The following is a 21,097-nucleotide window of genomic DNA, read 5'->3' as shown; positions in this document are numbered from 1 at the left end:
TCTGAGGGTGCTCTTAGTCATAAAAGAGCTGTGGTTGGTAAAGCTAAGTAAGCCTAAGTAATTTCCTGAAATTACAGTGAGCATCTGCACTCAAGTTTAATTACAGAAAACAAGATTTTTGACAAAGTTTTAAGCCACCTTGTCACATTTCTTTTGTGTTACTTGGAAAACAAAAAAGCAATGTGGCATTTTGTTCTTCACTGAAGTGCGTCACTGAGGTCAAGGAAAAGAGTTCCTTTCTGGTGAGAGACAGCTGCTGTGCAGGCTGGAGCTGGGAGGGTAATGGACCAGGAGCAGGAAAGTCTGGCAATCAGCATGGACTGCAGGGCTGGGGGATGCTGGGAGCCACCTCTTCCCACCACCAGACCACTCTGTAGCTGTCAGCTGGGGAAGGATGATGGGCTGGTGCTGCATCTTTTGGGTCCTGCCTGCGCCTTTGTCCAATGTCTGTTGCAGACATCCTTTATGAAAGATCCTTTCTTTAGGATTTTTTTTTTTCCTGAGAAGCTGGGAGGCCTCGGGAACAAAATGTAAACAATGATTATCTGCTGCTGTGGAATGCAACAGGTGGATCTGTGATTGGCCCATGTTGGTTGTTTCTAATTAATGGTCAATCACAGCCCAGCTGGCTCGGACAGAGAGTCTGAGACACAAACCTTTGTTATCATTCCTTCCTATTCTATTCTTAGCCAGCCTTCTGAGGAAATCTTTTCTTCTATTCTTTTAGTATAGTTTTAATATAATATATATAATAAAATAATAAATCAAGCCTTCTGAAACATGGAGTCAGATCCTCATCTCTTCCCTCATCCTAAGACCCCTGTGAACACCATCACAAATGTCTCTCAAATGCATGTGTCTGAGAAAATGAAAGAAAAATTTCATTCATTCATTCAAATTCATTGACACTGATGTCTCAGGGAAAACACTCTGTGTGAGAATGGGTGCAGCCAGAGGTGGGAAGGAGGAGGTTTAGAGCACAACATAATCTTGGGCCTGTGAGACATCATAGCTGCTTGTTTCTGTGATGCCAGTGCTTCAAAGAGGGAGAGGGAAGAAATTGCAAAAGAGTTTTTTGCTTGCTTGCCCTCCTCACACTTGGAGAGGGATTTAGGATCTGATGATACAATTTTTCCTTCATCTTTTGTTGTTTCCAAATAATGGGTATTGCTCTTCTGTTCCTCATTTTAGTGTTGTGTTTGGAGTACACTGTTCACAGGTTACTTCTTGTCAGTGTGTGTATGGAAAGAAAGGATAATTTTGGAGGAAATAAATCTCCTTTCTCTAGAATTTGTTTTCTTCCAAAAACTAGTCTGAGCAACAAAGCACTTGTTCTGGCAGGGTACTGCCAGTCCTTTAATTTTCTGTGCATTTCTGTGCTGATAGAGAAAAGATTACTGCTTGCTGGGATTGGGGATTATGCAGATATTTTAACCCTTGTTCCTCAGCAGTCTAATTCCAAACAATGTAGAATGAGATATATCCCTTCATGACTTTGTGCATCCCTTACAATATTGACTGTCTTCAGGTGATGTAAATATACATGTGCACATTGATATTTACACAGGTGTAAAACCTGCAGAATCAGAGCCAAAAGCAGGCAGGTTTGATGGCACTGCTCATTCTTGGGCTGCAGCGCAGAGCTAAAGTTGTTGCTGTGTTTTCACTCTCTGGGATTTGACACCAGAGAGCCACTGTTTGTAGGGGTGAGAAACAAAATGTCCTCCTTTTTTCTTGGGTTTCTTATTCCTCACCCTCACCCTGTCCTGGCACAGGACAGCAGCAGCTATCCAGGCTCTCTTTGCAGCTGGTGTGTTGTGTGCAGTGATTACACAGCTGTAACTAAGCTTCAGGAGTGAAATCCAAGTGGGTGTCAAGAAGGCCAGAAAGAGGAGGATGGGTTTGCATGGTTGAACTTTATCCTTTTCTCTCTCAAATATTGGGATGATCTCTTCCTTATAATAGAAGAATGAGAAGGAAAACTTCTCAAAAGGATGCAAACAGCTTTTGCTGTTTCTTCCAACCTGATAGCTTTACAGGTGCCACAGGTAGAAGTGAAACACACAACAGTGAAGTTGCAGGATTTTTATTTGAAACCTTGTCTTGCATGTCTCCCTCTTTCCAAGAAGAGATTCTAACTCATTCTGAGCTTACCTGCTCATGCACAAATAAATGTATGACATGAGAAAGACTGAGGGTGGATTTGAATGACTAATGCTTTGGGAAGTGTGAACACTGCTCTGCTTCTCACAGACACTAGAAAGCTGGCACCCTGCAGCCTTCCTAACATGACTCACGGTGCAGTGTGAAAAGAAAGGTTTTATACAGGTTCACCCATTTGAATCAAGGTGTTCAAGCAGTAAATTAGCTGCTGCACACACCAGCTCCTGATGGAACTAAGGAGCTGACATCCCTCTGTTAGCTGGTACCCTGACACGCTCTCCCAGCGGCTGCTGAAGCACAGAGGGTGAGTGCCCGCCCTCAGTCAGGGGGCAAACAGAGGCAAATCTAACATGGGGAGTAATCCTGCACCTCTTGAAATACATGAGAATAAAAAGGTGACAGCAAAATTGTAGAGGGTGAAACTCTGCTGCCAACTCAAGGCTGTAACAAAAAGCCATTTGGCCCTTTTGAGTGTGTTCAAAGACTTGTCAAGTCCCACAAAAAGGTCTTTTGTTTCCACACCCAATCTAGCATTTATTTTGCCAAGCAATACATCAAGGCATGGACCTTTCACAGGCAATTTCTGTGGTCAGTGGCTAATCTTCTGTTGCTGATAACTGAGGTGAGCATCAAATTCAGCAGAGATGCCCAAGGTGGGCAGTGAAATAACAGTAACTACTGCAAAGGCAGGTTATGGGTGAGATGAGGCAACATAATTACTGCATTGGGAATTAACCTTACAGGCATGAATAGGAAATCTGTAATCATTAAAGAAATAGACTGGACCCAATATGGATCAGTACATAGGAATTTGTAAAAAAATTCATTACAGACAAACCTTCCATAATTAATAAAATATTCTGATTGAAGTCTAGAAATCTGGAGGTGAAATGTTTACTAGGTCCACTGGAAGTCTCTTTTAGATTTGAGCTATTTATCTATCTCATGCTGGGTGGTTTGGTGTAATTCAGAAAGGATGAACTTTCTTCTCTCTATTCAGCCTCCAATTGCACTCTCCTGAGGCCTCCCCAGACCACTCACACCTGCCTCTGTCTCTGCAGAAGTTCTCAGCAGTAGCTATTTGTGTGAGAGTTCCTACTATGAACCAAATGGATGGGGCAGTGAAGCGGTGATAAACAAGATTAGCTCCACCATATGGCATCAGACACGTTACTCCAATAAACCAAATTAATACGCTGACTGTGAGACTCTTGCAGTCCTAACTCCATCTCTGGAAGGCCTCTGTGTTTGTGGACAGCTCAGCACTATGGCAGCTGGTTGAGTTGGCTGACTCCATCCTGCTCTCTATGCTGTCAGTGCAGACTGTCCTTGCAAAGCATTCAGATATCTGTCTGCAGCCTAAGAGTTTTGCTGGCAAGAAGGATGCACAGGAAAACTGAATAATTAATAAGAAAAGCATCCACAAATATGCTGGCTGGGTATCAAAAATGGGTCTACCCCCAAAATTTAAAATACTTTCCTCAAGTGAAAAAAAAAGGTTTTGTCTGAAATATTCTGGCAGTGCCTTTTGGGAAGTGACTCCTTAATTCTTCTTGGTACATTTCTCCTCTGCAAAAAATCTCTTTAGAGCTAACTGACTCCTGTGAGGGATTATAAACCCATTCTCTTGAGGATTGTGCATTATGGGAGCTGATGGTCTGCAATGCAGTCAACTGAAAGTAAAGAAGACATAGAGAAGGAAGGTACCTGCATTCAGACACTATCAATCATAACTGCCAGAAAGAATTTTTGCATTCAAAAAATTTGGGGTTGATGGGGAATTTTTTTTGGAGGTGATATCAAAGTTACCTATCTAGAGTAGATGTGTATTGTAAAGAGGTTCTCTTAAAAAGTCAGTTTTGCAAGGAGAAAAAGTTGTGCTGGGGATTTTCTGGGTTGAAAGACAATGAGTCATCACCAAAGGTAGTCTTAAGCTGTCCAAGTGTTTGACATGAAAAACATTCTGACACCTGCTCAGAAAAACATGAATTTAATACATGAGATGCTAAATTAGTCTGCTAAAAAGCTGCTTAATTCTACTGGAGCACAGGCAGTAATCTAGTCCAAGGATAGATTTACAAGCATTTGATAAAAAATATTGGTAGAGATAGGTAAGAGACTCAAAGGAGATCCACCACCATGGTAAAACTCAGCTTGTTAGGCACTGGGAGAGAGGGAAGCCAGAGCCACTCAACACAGGCACTGCTCCAATATTCAACAGTTCATAATTTTGAAAAGCAAGTATATGGCCTTCTATTCACCCAGAAAACTTGCAGAGGAACCAGGATGGAGCTAGAAGCTGTGTGAGCTGTACAGGGAGAATGTTAAGGGCACAGACACCAAACAAATCAGCCTTCAGATTCCCTGCTGTATTGAGGGTGGCCCATTCTTCCTCCAGGTGTGCAGCTGATCCCAGTGTCCTGGGTATTGTGCATGCTGGGGTGAAGAGTTCATAACCACCAAATATTTCTCAACAGTGCTGTTAACATGAGCAGTTGGATCACGCAGGTTTTTATACCAGAAGTATTAGACATATTGCAGAGCAGGAAAAGGAATAAATTATAACTTTTCTGAAGTTTCTGAGACGTGAAACCATGCATTATGAATTCTCCATAGATGTGTCGCTACGAGCTTTCTGTTTTATTTCTAGCTGCAACACTTAGTTTCTGTGAGAAATGAATGAATATGTTAGCCAAGAATTTCCAAAGCAATGAGTCAGTTAAGACTGGCAAAGGAGAGAGGATGGGGAGCAATAGCTCCTTCCCCATTAGTATCACCTGGCTCAGAGTGCCTACCCCAAGCTGCATGATTGGTTAGAAATGCCAGCACACACATTGCTCTCCACCTTCCTCTTCTCCTGATCTATGGTCCAGACACATCCATCTGACAGGTTTCCATTTTTAAGTTCCCTAGTCAATTAATTGGCACATTCCTTTAGACCTCTCAGCTCTGGCATGCAAAGATGACTGTTATTTTTAGAAATCTGAACTGCTGTTTTTCATGAGTAGAAAATTCACATTTTAAGAAAAACTGTCACAGTTGTTTTGTCTTTAAAGGAAATGCACCACCGAGGAGCTAAAGGCTAAGTTTTTGCAGTTTTGTGTTTGCACTGCATGGGTTAGCTGCAGAGTGGTTGGAGGCTGTGACATTTGATAGGAAATTGGTAGGCATATTCAAAACAAGATGAGAGATCAGGACACTCCCTTATCAACCTGGCAGAGAGGCCTTTCCTGGTGATATACTCAGAATTATCAGGCAAGTTCCATATTTCTTTATCTCCTTCCTCCCTGATTTTGAGTTCCATCTCAGGGAAAATAATTAATATTTACCAACAACATCTTTTAGCGATTTGCTTCTTAGGATTAAGGAGATTTGCTAACCCAAAACCTCTGATGTACTCAGACACCAACTGTGCATAAAAAGAGTTATTCATTCCCCAAGCATGTCAGTCTGGCACCTTTCACCAGTGCTACACACACAGAGAAGAGAAAAGTGGAATTACACAAGACAAAGGGCCAAATAGAAATTGCCCTCTCTTTCTCAAAATATTATCTTTTTAAGCATTACACCTGTTATTATTCCTAGCTTAATGAACAGGGAAAGGCAACAGATGGGGCTTTGAAAACTGAAAAAAGGAGTGAAAAATGTGGGTCACTTAATGCTTCTCTGAGTTTGTATCTAATCCTAACTCCAGTGGAGAAGCTGAACTCCTAACTGAACCATCCCAAACAGAGCTGAACTGGAGTAAAACTGGATCTCTACAGCTTCCCACTGTATCTGCAGCTCTGCTACCAAACTGGATGCTGAGTACAGCCCTGGAGGAAGCCTACAGGTATTCCTCAAGTTATAAGATAGATAGAAAGGATTTACAGAGGGTTCTTCCTACAGCTTCTGCTGGGAATCATTTACTCAAGGCAACCATTCCTCTAAATATGTTTAAATTATGCTTCATTTAAGTTAGTTCTGCAACATCAACAGAGCAATGTAGGACAGAGCTGGGGTTTATGACTCCCATTTTAACAGCATGGCATGGCAGGAGCTAAAAAGTGTTTCATCTCACACCCAGTCCTGTCAAAAGTTCCCTGCTGATGAAGTGAGGTGTTCCAGGGAAGGTTTGGTCCTGACTGAGAGCACCGGTTCTGGAAATCAGCAGGCAGCTGCAAAACATGGAATCTGCATGAGTATTTCTACATCAATTTCCTCTCAGGCAAGAAATTACAAATTTAGAAGCGCCCAGGTTTATACCTATATGCCATAAAGCCGTGCAGCATGAAGATACCTGAGCAAGTGCTGAACAAACAAGCTGTATTGTGGAGCTCCACTGTGACTAATTAACATCTAGAAGTTGCTATATTAGTCCGGGCAAACTGCCATGCAAAGCTACTCCACTGCTTTTTGCATCCAAGCAAATTACATTAGAGCTACCTAAGGCAGCTGGAATGCAATGCACTTTCAGAGATGGAGGAACCTTACTCCCACAAATTATTAGAGATGCAAGGCTCCCAAAAGCCTAAGTCATCCCTGAATTCTATTTTAAAGCAGGAATAAGCCTAAGGGAGCAAGGCACTTCGGGAAATTGGTCTCTACATAATCTTTATTTACTAAATTCTCTCTGTATTATCCATTAGAATTCTTTTAACAACTTGTCTGATTTAGATAAATATTGTTTGTGCTTAAGTAGTATGAAAAATAAAACAAAAAACATAAATCCAGAGAAAGATGATTCCTTCATTTTAAAGGTTACTTGTATCATTAGTAACTGATTAATATTTTTTCATCTAACATTCCTTCCAGGAATGAACACTGTTTTTAACACACTCCTGAGCCAAGGTCCTACTGTGCTACCCTAGTTTCTAACATTGTTTATAAGTTATTCCTCCTAAGCTGTATCTGAACAAGAAGCCAAGAAATTACCCCCTGTAATGGACTGAAGAAGGTGATATTTATTGGTTTTAAAACTTCAGCAATTGCAGGTTTCATGAGCACTCCTGAAGAAATGTTTATCCTTAAAATAGCTGAGACAATGCAAGTTGTTCGATGGATCCTTGTGTGGGAGTATGTTAAGAAGAATTGTTCACTGAAGCTTACAAATATGATGAGCTGTTTTAATAAAACAGGAGAAACAGGAACTAATGGAGGAGAAGGAATCTGCCTGTCTCCCCTCTGCCAAGACACTGCCAACCAAAATTAGCAACTCCTATTTCAAATCCCCGTGTTTCAATGAAAGGATTAATCCATACCCATTCCCAGCTGGGTGAGACTGTCTCAATCTGTGGGACTGATCAGAGCCTGGGAGCAATTCCCAGCACCCATTCAGGACACGAGGACTCTGCTGGAGCAGCAAGCAAAGGTGCTGCAGGTAACCAGCCGCTGGTTTCTGAGAAATGAAGCTGTAGCTGCTGGGAGCTGATCCAAACCTTTCACTTAATTTGATAAAAGCTTTCCAGCATTATTGCTATCGCTTACAGTTTCTGTTGCTATAATGTTGCTTTCAAGTGCCTGGCTTATATGTCCCAGTATTTTTCAAAGAATAGTGATGGATATATTTATTCATTCATTTGATAAATAAATATCTTGCTTGCTGGAGCTAACATATGTTGCTCTGTATGTAATAAATTACAAAAAGACACAGCAGATATCAGTGGCATCTAGGTAAGGCACATTTCAAACATATTTTTCATACTCAGAAGAGGAGAGAAAAAAAAAAGTTTTTAGTCTTTCCTACTATAAATCTGTCTTAGAATGAGTTGAATCCTACTCCCAGCATAAACAGCCTACCTATCTTGGGTAGCATGGCTATTTTTCTGCTTCAGGCTTTCCAACACAGTAAGTCATTGAAACCACCACAGTGCCTTTGAAACCAGTGTTAGGGCTGTTTCCTAAGTCATTGAGGTAGGAAACATAGTCACGGACCCTGCTTTCAGCATGATAAGGGCTGTAAATAGATGCTTACAAGGATACAGTATAAAGTATAGGGCAGGAATCAGTGGATGGACAGAATGCAGAGTAGCAAGGGATTCTGTTAATTAATGGTGGAATTTTATCACAGCGCATAAAAAGTGTAACTACAGCCAGCCTACGTGTGCATCATGACAGAGTGCTGTTTTAAGAAGGATCAGAAATTGGCATTGCAGATATTCAAATACTGCACTCCTCCAAGCATTAAGGGGTTCAACCTACCCACCCTGCTCACTCAGGTCTCTGAGAGCACCAAAGTGAAAGGAGAAACCCCACTCACTTTTTCTGGCTTGTACCCCCTGGATGGAGATTTCAAGACCCAGCCTCAAAAAGCCCAGGTACATTTTGCTTGCCCTCAGCATTTTTGAGCCTTTTAAAGCAATATATGCAACAATAGCAGCACATCAGTTTGGAAAAAAGCAGACAAGTTTCACAATGTTTCTGTGCCCTACAACAGATCTCATTTTTCAATTAGATCAGTCTAATAAAACTCTCTAAACATTATTTCTTTGGCAACATTATTTCTTTGGCATGCGTAGTCTAGATTAGTTACAGCACCACTGGTACTACTTAACATTAGGTATTACTAAACTGCTGTTCATAAAAGATGTTTATGAGCCCTGAAACAAATCATCTGAGTGTTTTTAAGGAAATATTTTATTTTTCTATTTACTCCAAAGAGCAGATTGATACACAAGTTGCAAGGGTTGATTTATATTATTTCACTTCTGATAAATAAAGTATTATTTGTGCTCTAAATTACCTCATTTGTCATTTAATATGGGTATTTTCCAAGCATTTTATTTTATGGCTCATGTAAGCAGTAAAAGAAACGCCAATACCTGTTTTTTTTTCCTATGTTTGCTTGACTTAAAGAATAGTAGGGGACCTCTAATATTTTCAAGTCAATATTTTCACTACTGCTATTGGTTACTATTTCTAATTAATTTCTCCTGAGGTTTATAATTTGGGAGTGTTATGAGGGTTTTGGGGTTTTGTTTGCTTTAAGAAACTTGCTTGTAAGCTATCATTTTTTTTTACCTATAAACTGCAGTTGCAGCTAAATCTTCAAGACGACACAGATTTATTTATCTTAGGTAAAAAGAAGCATTAAGATGATGCCTGACAGCAGCAGGACACAGCTGAAGTAGAGTATCATGATAAATATCTGGCTGAGCAGCAGCAAATCTTGTGCTGTGCTTCCTCTTGGTGAGCAATTTGGAGAAACTGATGCCTGCCCTAAAAGGCCATGGTCCAAGATTTCAGATGGTGTAAGGGGACATTGTCACAAAATTCAGTGGAGTGGTTAAGACTGTCCAAGAAGATGGAATTTTAATATCGGATTTTTTTTTTCTATCCTTAGGTTTTCTTAGGCCCTAAGAGGTCATTTCCTGGTAACACGTCAGTAAATGTCAAACTCTGGGGTATTTGCCTGAGGATGCGCCTCAGCTGCAGTGTTTGTTCCTGGGGCACAGGCTGGTGTGCAACAAGCAGGGTGTTCTGTAACAGGGAATACAGCCCTTCCCCGCAGCCAGATGAGTAAACACAGCCCCTTTCCTGCTGCCTGGGTCTGAACAGGAGTTTACAGATCCATGGGCATCATCATCATGGCTTGAATGGCTGTGAATAACAGCATTCCTTTCCCACCTGAAAGCAAACTGAGTGTAGAGGGAATGCGGGCTCTTTTTCCTGTAATCCACAGTAATCTATAATAAGATTTAATGTTTAAAACAACAGGTTTTGAGCTCTTATATAATTGGAAAATGAATGTAATTTCTGTGAATAAGAGTTCTGCTTGTAAACTGTTTTTTAACCACCTGGTTATCACCACAATATCACTGGCTTTCCATACCTGGTGATTTGTGTTTCCATACCATACACCAAGCCTAAATGCAGCTTTTAGGGCTGAATGTGAAATTAGCCATTTTAAATATGTTTTGAATTACCCTGGATAATTTTTAGGTCAATATGAAGGGTTCTAATGCTCAAAAACCTAAATCAAGCTAAATTTTCTTCTAGTGTGACTTCACTGAGTTCTGCTGCAAAGAACTCCCCAAAGTGTCACATTGTTGGTAATATGAGAAAATAAATTGTTTCTGAATCAAAAGTGTTTTCAGCAATCATTGGATTAGGCACTAATTGAAGCTCCAGCAGATAATAAAACATGACTGCAAACTATTGCTTCAGCTTTATCTTTCAAAAAATCAAAGTCAAAATGCAGTTCCTTCTAAACAAATAAAGTATTTATAGCAAAATATACTCCCTAATGAATAAAATGTACAGTCAGCCACAACCTCAAACATGTGCCAGACTCCATTCACTTTTTTTCAAGGAAATCCATGGGCTGCTTATAAACATGCAGAACCAAAATATTTAGGTTATCACTTGAAAGGGTCTCTCCGCTGAGATTAGGCCAGGAAAGTTTAAAGCCTAGAGGTTGTTCTACAAATATCTCTGTATGTGTCTATAAATATTCCAGCATTTCCTGTAATTAGTGATGCTTGATATTCCCTCTTTCAGGATCTTTTATTAGTGCCTCATAGCTTTGCTAAACATCTTGATTAAGGGTTTTTCCCTGCTAGGGCTATCCAGGCAGAGTCAGAAATAATTTGTTTAAATCAAAACAGCTAAGACTGTACTGAGAATACTGCTGTTCAACACGAGGGAGGAAAAAAACCATGAAGAACATATTTTTTAGAAAGATTAGATAGTTCTAGAATGTTTTGTGGAGTGTTTTGAAATTTGGTTTCTTCTACTCAGTGTATATAAGAAAATCAACAAGGAGATTAGCAAATTACAAGTCTCAGGGGAAAAAAAACAACAGTTCATGGATGATTAAGAGAGATTATTTTGAGCCTAGCAACTGAAATTAGCAGTAGCACTCTCTCCTGAGCATATTTCAGTCCCAGCAAGGATAATCTGCGCTTCAGTGTCCCACCCATCATTTCCCACAAAGCAAACAAATATGACTTAAAGGCTTCGTAGCTCTTTGGCCAGTCAGTTTAGTCTTTACTCTTCCTTGAGATTTCCCTCTTTTTTTACATTCTCACATATCTGAACCCAACTGAAGGCTGTTATTGGACCACAGGCCTATCCAGTACTGACCTACTCCCACACTTCCTTCCCCTTCCTGGTCTTAGGCCAGTCTTTTTTCCTGAACCCCTGCTATGATTGTCTTCTTCCCTACTGCTCTAAGATCTTTCTTTATTGTACTTTTATGTTATATCTTATTCCATTTTATCTGCAGCCCTAAACCATCCTATCTATACATATTCCAGATTCCAGATTCTCATGCTGCCCCCATGTATACCAACAAATGTACTTGCAACAATTTTCCGAACTGTCCCACTCCCTGAACCTCCATCCCTTCATGGTACTCTGTTCATTTTACACATCCTGCCAGTCCCAGCATCCTCTTAGAGACAATATGTTCCAGTCTCTCCTCCACATGCCCAGACACACCAGAATTTTTTACCTAATATGTGCATCTGGATTTTGTTTTGTTTGCAATTTTCCTCCTTTATTCTGCCTGAGTCCAAAAAGGATTATTGATGATGTGGAAGACTTCAGCTTTCTGACTAATATTTAGCAAGACTGTAGGCAACTGCTCTTATCAGCAGAGATGATGGGTAAATGTAACACCAGCTGGTATAACCAGGCCTACCACAGTCACAGAATTGTGTGTGTGTACGTGGAAACACCCATGCATGTACACATGCAAACAAATACCCTGCTGTGTGCATGCAAATGTTTCCTTCACACTACTTGCAGCAGAAGAAGCTTTATCTGTCTAGAAGGATGCAGCTGCCACTTGCCCTGGATTTGTTGATACACCAGAACTCTCTGGCATTGCTCCACTGACACAGTGAATCACAAATGCTGGCTGTACCACTCTACAGCTGCTTTCCATCATCTGAGATGCACCACACAGAAAGCTTATACCACTAGATCTAGATCTGGTCTTATCTTTATTTTCAGATGCTTGCAATCCTGATTACTCTGTCCTTTTCCCTGATTATCCTTATGTAAATGGTCTTTACATTTTAGATGATGAAACAGATTTGCGCTGCGATTCTTCGCTTTAAAAAGTGAAGCTCGTCCAAGAAAAGTTTCCTTGGAACATGTCCAGGTGAAGTTATCCTACCCTAAAAAATATTATGAAACATTTTCAGAATCAGTGTTTTGCTAATAAGAAAAGGCCTTTTCATCTGAAAAGTTGTAGGAGGAATTAACAGCAAGTTCAGAAGAGCTGGATATGAAAACCAAGATGCAGTAAATGTCATCTAGGTTTGAGGACTGAATGATGGCCCTCAGGTCAATTTACACCTACCTTATAAAAAATGTGGGATTTATAACAGATATCTAAATGGAATCTGTACAGTTATTTACTTTGATACTGAGAGATTTGTGGTGTCCCCCAGGACTTTCAGGTCCTCTTCTGCCAAGCTTTTTTCCACTGAAGAGGCCACCCTCATACACCTGTGCATGAGGGTGCTCCTCCCCAGGGGCAGGACTTCACAATTCCCTTTGTTGAACCTCATGGCATTCCTGTTGACCTATTTCTCCATCCTGTTGAGGCCATTCTTGATGGCAGCATGACCCTCTAGTGTGACAGCCACTCCTCCCAGTTTGGTGTCACCAGCAAAACAGCTGAGGCTACCGTCTGCCCCATCATCCAGAGGTTTAGCAGGACTGGATCCAGTACTGGTCACTGAGGAACTCTGCTAGGCACTGTCTCCAGCTAGATTTGTGGATCACCACCCCCCTAGACCCAGAAATTCAGCCAGTTTTCAATCCACCTCTCTGTCTGCTCCACCAATCTGTACATCAGAAACTTCTCTGTGAGGGTCTAATGGGAGACATCATCAAAGGTGTCACTGAAGCCCAGACAGACAATCCCCTCTGCCTCCCTCTCATCCAAGAGCTGGTCACTTCACCACAGAGGCTGGGCAAGCAAGACTTCATCTTCACTGTACCTGGAAATTATTTCCAGGATTAGCTGTGATCCTAAAACTAAATTCAGAAAAGATCCCAGGAAGATTAAAGCTGTGCAAATTAACTTTGAGCAAAAACATAAGTGCACAGTTCTGTCCACATTCCCATTAATTCATAACAGTTCAGAGAGAGACTTACATGCTGTGTAATTTGAGCAGTCATCCAATTCAAATATCTGCAGGAAAAGGCAATTCCAAAACATCCTGCAGGTAAAAATATGGGAATTTTTAGAACTAATTAGTACTAAGCATAAATTACAAAGGTAACTGAAGGGGGATAGGTCAACTTAGTGTTTATAGTCTTTTCATCCCACATTGTATACATTCCAATTCTTCTCTTTTCCACTGGAATAAGTGCTGTGAAAACATAATGAAAGACATCAGGCAGCATTATAAAGGTGGCTACAACTTAATAAGCTATAGTCCAGTTTTACCATAAAATGTTGGGTCTGGTGTTTAAATAGGTTTTTGTTACTTATGGAGCTGCACAAATTTTGCCCAAACATCCTGTTGTAAGGAGGAAATCTCTAGAGCTGAATATGACAGTCTTCCTAGGCCTTGTGGCTTCTAAAATGCCAGCTTTGTTAAAACAACCAGGTGGATTTTGCTGTTTAGCTGTGGCTTGAAGCCATGAGAGAGGCTCCCAGGGTCTGAGAGTCTGGAGCAGTCAGCAAAAAAGGCACTTTCAGGTTCCAGTGGGTTTGCAGCAACTGAGGCTTTCTGCAGTTCAGTCTAAAAGCCTAGCTCCATTCAAGTATCTTCAGGGCTTCCAGGGTCCTTGAAAGCCTTTTCAAGAGCTGTGAGCTTCAGTAGTCTTTGCGGACACTGCGAGAAATTTGATGTGTTTGATCATTTTACAGCTCTTACTGCAGCTGTGGAACTGACAAAAACATCCAGCAGACAGCTTGCAGGCTTAGTCCCAACCTGCACCTAGCTAAGCCCTAAACAAGAAAGAAAAAAAGAAGTGAAAGAAAGAAGAAAGTTACTTCTGAAGGAGAACTTCCCTGGCTGCAGCACTCACTGGGTTTTGGAACCCGATGGAGGCGGTCTTTAACCCAGCAGCCTGGAATCCATCAATGGAGATAGAGACACCTCAAAACAAGCTCCATTTCTTTGTGAATAGGCATTGATCCCCATGCTCAAGGCAAGGTTTGGGATAAGGGTTCTGCTGAGATCAGCTTTAGCTGAGTTAAAGGCTTCTCCCAGCTGTTTATTTCCATCTCAGCCACCTCTTAGTGCTCCCATGTGCAGCGAACAACCCTCAGAAGGAGGAGTTCAGAGATCCCTTTCCTGATGGCACTGAAAATTCCTCACACATGACAGCTCTAAGGTCCTCTCTCTCAGCAAATGGGGGCATTTGAGCCTGAACAGACTTTGTACTCTGTCTGAACACAATCAATTTATTGGGAAACCAGAAACACTCTTTCCTTGCTCCTTATTCCTATATGTGGGTACGTGAGAACTGCTGCTACACTGGGCTGGGTTAGATGTCTGTGCTCTGCTTGTTACCCCAGGTGATGTGTAGCCACAAGATTCAGGGATCTTCCCAGCACTGTCAGTGTTTCACTGTCTTTCCATATACTGAATACCACAAATACATGGACTTGACAGGCCCTTGCAGCAGGAAGTTATCAATGTCTTCAATCATCCACTAGTTTAAGAACTTGGGCTCTTAAGATGAATGTCTTTGTCATATGTATCACAGCACTGGATAGTTTTACATCCAGGCACATGTGACATTTTGGAAATTAACTTGTGGATGGTCTAAATCTTACTGGAAGTCTTTGGGGTTTGTTTTCCCAAATGCTTCAGTCGTATTTAAATATGCTCTAGACTTCTAAATCGCGTTGGCACGTCTAAAAATTTTGCTGAGAAGATCTGTGAAATATATGATGTGTATTTAAAAATGGCAATGTGAAAGTTTGCTGAAGCTATAAATCTGTCCAAGTTTCAGAAGCTAAGAACATTGTTATTGACTAGCTAGGCAGAATAAGATTTAAATGCCAACTTTCCTCCAAAAAAACACAAGACACCTTCAAATCCAGCTATTTACAATTAATTCCACTTAAATTCTGTTAAGAATAAAGCTGGAAAGGAGACAAATCCTATATATAGGTAGGTCACTGTTTGCTTGCAGCTGTTTTCAAAATGAGAATGCTGGTTTTCACATGTAGCATTGAACGTGAACAAATATATTGATCACAGGACTGCAGCATATCCAGAAGAATATGCTGATTTCCCCTGTGGAGAGGAGTTAGCTAGTACTGCAGAATTCCTCCTCTTAGCCTAAAGATATGACAAATCTCTTCTTGGCAGCAATACTGTTAACCATCAAATGAATCCATTGCTCAAGGAGATTACTTGGATTCAGAGAAGTCCCTGAAGGAGTCATGCAGCTTGAAGGCAGATGCTTGCAGCTTCACAGCTCAGAGAAAAAAGCTGATATTGGTCAGTCCCCACAAACAGGGTGTACAGTGTTTATTTATGGAACAGCCAGATATTTCTGTATCTCCGCCCTTACTACTAACAACACACTCAACCCATATAGGCACTAATGGTCTAAGAAAACACTTCATGGTGCACGGAGAATTGAGCACAGTTATCTTAGCAGAGATCTCAGAAGGTCATAAATACAAAGCAGGGTTCATAAAATAGAATTTAAATCCTCCAAACAGTAATAACATTTCTTTTTCAATATCATAATAATAATTTCCTTGGCCTTGCCGAGCATTTTGCTTCTCTTTGTTTTGTGCCCTAGGATTTTCATTTTCTAACCCCACCCTTCCTGTTCTCCTACCCTGGTGTGTAATGCTGTACATTCAATCTGGTTTAGTTCCTTTTAACTATGTGGGAAGTCTGTAGAATTCCTTAATTTTATTGCTTTGCTGATGCAGCAGCCCAGGAATAATGGACCTTTGCTTAGTTGAGCTGAGAGGTGCTGTCTAGTTCCATCAGTCAGTCAGTTCCCATTCTCCTCCTGCTTGTATCAGGCACTTTTCAGCATAATCTCATTGCTCTGACTTTTTTTTTTTTTCTGCTTTACACAGATGCAAATTACTATTACTCAAGGGGGAAAAAAAGGAAAAAAAAACCAAACCCACAACCCTAGCAAATTACTTATTTGTCCTACATGAAAGAGGTTTTCAGGGAAACAATCCATCACCACAAATGTTACAATATTTATGCATCACAAAAACCCAAACAAACACGAACAAAAAACTTTTTAGAACACTGAAATATTTTGTTTTGGCATTTCCACAATAGCACATTATATTCTGGGAGACAACACGTAAAGAAATAGGTGCTATTACAAACGCAAAGCAGGTTTTCTCAGTTTTTGCATACACCTCAGATACTGGAGGTATATGTATTGTCCACATTCAAACTGCTTCTTACCTGGCTTGGAGCACAGATGGGACCTCTCTGAATCTCTGCTTACATCACTCAAGCCTGAAAGTCATTTGAGTCTTTGCTACTTAGGTAAACATGCTCTCAGTTGCAAGATAAGATCTCTTTGGCACAAAATGGCATCTCAGCCCCTTTATTCAATCTAAGGTTTTTTCAATATTTCTTTAATCTTATTTTTTTAGAGAGTGACTTACCCATCCAACTTTTTGCACAGTTCTAATTAGGACTAGCTACAGGGAAGCCAGAGGGCAGAGAGAAGTATGTTAAGTAAATTCAGTGAAGATATCCCTGGTTGACACTGACATAAGTGAGAAGAAAATCAGGCACACTGAACTTAACACTTCTGTCATTTGCAAATACATATTTAAAAAATAAACTGCAAATAGGTAGATCCTCTCTTTTTGTAACTCAGAAAATCACTGAGCTTTGCAAATTTGCACAACCTGTGGTTCTGTCCCAAATAGGATCATGCTATTTGGGATTGTTTTTCCATGGCCTTCACTTTTGATTGATTCCTTCTAGGAGGTGACATGCTACACACATGCAGAGAGAACATCCTCTGACAATTGCCCTGTTTCTGGTTGAATTACCATCATGTTTGCCCTCATCCTTGCATTAATCTCTAAAAAATGTTAAATCCTGATGGGTTTGGAACCCTGGATAAAATATCAAGTGCAACAATGTTTGCTTGATCTTTTATATTCAATGCTTATTCCAAAAAGCATTGCTGTTTTTTTTTCTCTTTCTTATATTATTTCAATTGTTTTCAAATAAATCAGTAGGTATAAGGGTATAAAATGTGCACATAGAGCTTTCCTAAATGAAGCTTTTACATTAGTCTTAAAGTATCTGTTTCTCTGCAGAACCCATCATGTACACAGATGATTTATAGGACATTCATGACTTTATAAAGATTTATATGTGAACTATATGTGAACCATCTCTTAAAAACAATGTAACAAAAAGGATTATAAATCAAATTCTCAAATCCTTAGCAACTCTTCCACTGCCTTGGCCTGGTAACCACAAGAGAGATTCTTCCCTGTACCCAGTTGCTGCTCAGGGCAGGAAAAGGGAGAAGTCACAGCCCTCTGCCTGAATTGATTGCTCAGCATGAGCTAACACCAGCAGACTCTTAAACCAGCTAAAAGCATGGCAAAGATCTGCACTGTGCCCATCTCTTACCTCCAAACTGTGAGGTCAGGAAGAACCCCGTGTATCTGTGCCAGCTGAAAACTGGCCACGATGTGGGAATTCTTTGTAGGTCAGCAAGAATCCAAGCCCACCTGGGCCCTGCATGCAGAGCTTCATGAGCCTGGGTGTTCACTTCAGCGCCTGTGTTTGCTGTAACCTCTGCCCTCTGGGCAGCAGCCTGTCCCACAGGGGGTGTCAGTCCCTGTAAAACCACGTGAAATTTAACAAGGGTTAGTGCTGGGTTCTGCTCCTGGGACAGGGAAACCCTGATTGTGTGGACAGACAGGGGAACCAGCCAAGCAAGGGAGGGGATGGTCCCACCCTGCTCTGTGCTGTGGTGCCCTCATCTCAAAGCCAGTGTGCTTTTTGTGGGCACCACAATGTAAAAACTACACTGAGCTATAGAGAGCGCCCAAAGGAGGACCACTAAAATGGTGAAGGGTTGGTAAGGGAATCTTTATGAGGAGTGGCTTAGATCAGCCAGGTTAATTTCACAGGCATTTGCTGCTTCTTCTTCCTTCTTCAATTTCCTTGTGGATTTCTTGCACACTCCTCTGCTTAACAGTTTGCAAGCTTTGGCTAGAATAACAATAATTAATGGGTATAAAAACAAAAAGAGGCATAGTTCTCTTGTAGTTCAAAAACATAACCAATAGGTAATTGAGGGCAGAGCTGTGGTTTAACCCTAGTTACAACTAAGTACCATGCAGCCACTCACTCTGTTCTCCACTGGCTCCACAGTTGGATGGGGAGGAAAATTTTTAAAAGAGGTAAAATTCATTAATGTAGATAAAAGTTATTTGAAAATTGAAGTAGTCAAATCTATCAGTTATTATAATGACAATGAGATTTGTAGTTGAGAGAAGAACAAGCGATCCACAATACAATTACTTACCAGGATCCAATCAATGCTCAGCCTACCCAGGAGCAGCAATTGTCATTTCCTGGCCAACCCCCAGTTTCTGTACTGAGTATGGTGTTTTATGGCATGGAGCATCCCTCTGGCCAGTTCCAGTCTCTGCCCTGGTCATGCTTCTGTCCTGTTCCTTATACATCTGCTCACTGGCAGAGCATGCAAAAATGAAAACCCCTTGATTTAGCACAATTGAGCAACAGCTAAAACAGTGTGTTATCAACATCATTTTCACACTACATCCAAAACACTGCACTGGAAAGCTACTAAGAAAAGAATTAACTGTTCTCCTGATGAAACCAGGACAGGTAAAGGCACTGCATCAAAACACAGCACTGGAAAGTGAAGCAGTTCAGCCCTCCCAAGAACCACATGGAAGTTCACACAAGGTAGCAAAGTCAGATTTCAGGAAGGAGGGGGATGAATACATTTACTTTGTTCTTATCTCTATTATGGCTTGTTCTGCATCAACAATAATCTCTCATTGCCTTTTTATTCCAGATGCAATAAACTTTGCTTCTGCATTTCATCAGCCAGAGCAGCTGTTCATTATTTTGTGTATTTCAGCTGTGGGAAAACAGATTCGTTTGCTCTCTTAAAATGTTGTAAAATGTTCAAATATTTCCTTGACAAATGTGCTGTTTTCATTGTGTTCTCTGTCACTGCAGTTTAGTGCACAGGCAGTAGTTGCTACCCTTCTGCTGGTCTGGGAGGTGTTAGAGGCTTGCAGGAAAACCCAGGTGTTGGTTTGAAGAGAAGTCAAGACTCCTGCTATTGAAAACATTGCACTAGGATTCCAAAATCCAGATTTTATTCCTGTCTTCATGTGTTACTTTGCATGAATTGCACAGGTCCAGCTACTTGTGACTCAGTGATCTGAGGTCTTTTACAAGCTAAATGATTATATAGTTTAAATATATTGAGGAATTAAAGGAATTTGGGTGAATCTAAAGTTTGTTCCATATGTCTCCAAAACAAGATAACAGATTTATTTAAGAGTTAGCTGCAAACTTTCACTTGAAAATCAGCATCTTTTACTTGTTGAAATACCACAACCTCTCAATATAAGAAAGCTAATTAGATGAGCATGAGGAAAACTGGGTTTGAAATCTGTTCATCTGTTCATTTCCAGGGAAGTGTTTATATACTGAGACAGTTATTTGTCTTCCTGCCCACAATAATAAAGAACATAAATTAATAAAAATGCAATTTGCCATCAGATGTGGCCAGAGAGTGAAAGCAAAGCCCTACTCCATAAATGTTTTCTGAAGTTAAGTGTCTGGTGTGTATTTGTTTCAGTATTCAGTGAGGTCACAGATCCCCAAAGGAAAGGGGTCTCTTCATTTCCAATTCATGAAATCTGAAAGTGCAGTTGAAAATACTTGCTTAGAAATGGTATTGATTGGAGAGAATCTTCTTGCTTTCCAACCTTATGATCATCCAATTAAGGGTAAGAACTGTGTTCACTGTTACAGCAGAAGCCCTGTTGCCTGCTCGTGCTGTGCTGCCTGCATATGTGTATAAAAAGAGAAAGATAATTTCTACCCTGCTCATTTTCTAAAGACTAAGATGAGCTAAAAACAGCTGTTACACTGAGAAAATAAGGGCAGAGCAGGCTGATAAAGATAGACACCTTGTGAGATGTTCAATTGTGCATACATATGGGCACCTAAAGTGCACAAGCCTGAATAAAACCGAGGATGTAAAAGTACCTCAAGCTAGAAGACTTGAAAATTTTGATGGGACATGCACTTAGGGATCTAAACCATTATGGAGATCTGGTCCAACACTAGGTTTGTGACAAATGTGGTGGTTTGACAGAAAATAGGTTTCTTGGGATGCTGTAGTCAAACCACTGAGTGCTCAGATTTTAATATTGGCACCTGGTTTGGCCACTGGGGCATTGGATCCGCCTCTGAGAACACAGGGTTAAAACCATTGTGCCAATGTCAAACCATGACACAGAACAAAGATTGTGTTACCCATATCACATCAAGCATCTTTCCCACAGGACTATCAAGCACAATATTTTGTTCAAGGGTGTTATGAAAGTGTCACGGACAAAAGGGAAAAATAAATTCTTGCTACAATGAAAATCCTCACTGATCACTTTCCTGAGTCAGAAAGTCTTAAAGAATGTACTCAGAAAACCTGGCAACATTCTCATGAGCTTTTCTAGCTCTCAGAACCTTGGGATCAGAAGTACTCTGGTGGGTTTCCACCTCTCAGTTCCCTCGTCCCTGTCCCTAATCTGCCAGCAGAGGGACAGGAACAACACATGCGAGCACCCAGCCCTGCTGGCAGCGCGGTGTAATGAGCTGAAATCAGCTGAGTTTAACGCACATCTCTCTATTTTTCTTCTCCTGGTTATAGAGAGAGGCTGCTGAGTTTGCAGGTGTCCTCCTTGCAGGCCAGCATTTGGCTGGAAGATAAGCACGACTTCCCTGCTGGACTTTTGCTCCAGCAT

At 40.8% G+C, this 21,097-nt stretch overlaps 1 long non-coding RNA gene across 1 annotated transcript in view; it reads right to left on the bottom strand.

The window, feature by feature from the left end:
- The window catches only part of LOC131082722 (uncharacterized), a 31,473-nt gene extending 13,560 nt beyond the window's left edge, over window positions 1–17,913 (bottom strand). The window contains exon 1 of the long non-coding RNA XR_009114376.1: window positions 17,709–17,913. This is a non-coding gene — a long non-coding RNA (uncharacterized LOC131082722). The remainder of the gene's footprint in view (window positions 1–17,708) is intronic.
- Between the last annotated feature and the right edge of the window lie 3,184 nt (window positions 17,914–21,097).

The sequence above is a fragment of the Melospiza georgiana genome, chromosome 4 (genome assembly GCF_028018845.1).
Source record: "Melospiza georgiana isolate bMelGeo1 chromosome 4, bMelGeo1.pri, whole genome shotgun sequence".
Taxonomy (NCBI): domain Eukaryota; kingdom Metazoa; phylum Chordata; class Aves; order Passeriformes; family Passerellidae; genus Melospiza; species Melospiza georgiana.
Note: the sequence above shows the minus strand (reverse complement) of the source record. Positions and strands in the feature narration are given on the sequence as shown.